Source organism: Benincasa hispida, chromosome 7 (genome assembly GCF_009727055.1).
Source record: "Benincasa hispida cultivar B227 chromosome 7, ASM972705v1, whole genome shotgun sequence".
Taxonomy (NCBI): Eukaryota; Viridiplantae; Streptophyta; class Magnoliopsida; order Cucurbitales; family Cucurbitaceae; genus Benincasa; species Benincasa hispida.
In genome coordinates, this window is record NC_052355.1 from 33,168,386 (window position 1) to 33,169,901 (window position 1,516).

Here is a 1,516-nt window from a genome sequence, read left to right on the forward strand (position 1 = left end):
GGATAGCATTCGAGAACATGACCCAATTGTAGCTTCTGTGGACGTTGACAATATGCAATTGTATAAAGGAATGATTTGTCAAGACAAGGAAATACTACAACACGCGGTCAAATGTTTTGCGATAAAGTATCACGCACCATACGAGGTTGTTGAATCTACACTGATGATTTGGATAATTTGGTGTAAGAAGTGGGAGGAAGGATGCAAGTGGGGACTTCGTGTAATAAAGAAAAAATCGCATGGCTTGTTCGAGATTACTAAGTATGATGAGCAGCATACATGTTTTTATTCAGAACTAAGTCAAAGTCACGTGCAATTGGATTCATCAATGATTGCACTGGAGTTTTATGACGTCGTAAGAGAAAAACCATCTATTAGTATGGCACAACTACACTCCGACATCAAATCAAAGTTTGGATATCATGTTCCTTACCATAGGGTATGTGAGGGAAAAAGAAAAGCGTTGGCTGGTGATTGGGATGAGTCTTACAAATTGTTGCCCAAGTGGTTATATATGGTTACGCAGACCAATCTCGGAACACGTGTAGAGTGAAGAGTTAAAGAAACGCTTACTGAAGGCCATGTTATCCTAACTTCTGTATTTTGGGCATTTGGTCATTGTATAGAAGCTTTTAATAAATGTCGGTCGATCATTCAGATAGATGGTATACACTTGTACGGCAAATATAAAAGAAAACTGTTGATTGCTACATCAGTTGACTCGAACGACCATCTACTCCCACTTACGTTTGCCATTGCTGATGAAGAGTTCGCAGACTCGTGGGGATGGTTCCTGAAACACCTGAAAGAAATTGTAACACACGAAGAGGTGTGTTTAATTTCATATCAACATGCTGGTATAATTGCAGTAGTGAACAACCCAGCAAATGGTTGGATGGGACCGAAATGTCACCATCGTTTCTGCTTACGATATATCGTCAACAACTTCAATAAAAAATATAAATTTAATTCATTGAAAAATTATGTTTATCGTGTCGGGTGTCAGTTTCAAATTCGAAAGTTCAACAAAGCAATTGAATATATCAAATGAATAAATCGGAGTTGTCTGAGTTTTTATGACAACATTAGTTTAGAGCAATGGACTCAAGCACATGATGGAGGATTCAGATATGGGTGGATGATGACAAATCTATCAGAGTGCATAAATGAAGTCCTCAAAGGAGCTCAAATGTTGCTTATAAATGCTCTTGCTCAGATAACATTCTTCAAATGCGTGAACTATTTCGAGAAAAAAAGAGAAGAAATAAGGAATGCATTGGAGCGTCAAGATAAATACACCCAATAATATTATTATATATATATATATATATATTATCAATAATTTATTTCAAACATATTTTATAACACTAAGTGGAGTAAAATCCAGGTATGCACATGACAAAATAAATAAATGGGTTGCACGATCTAGTAAACATGAAGTACAATCATACGATCGGTATGAAGGTGTGTTTCATGTGAAGACCGGACGTCATAGTCTCAATGCCAAAGGAGGAAA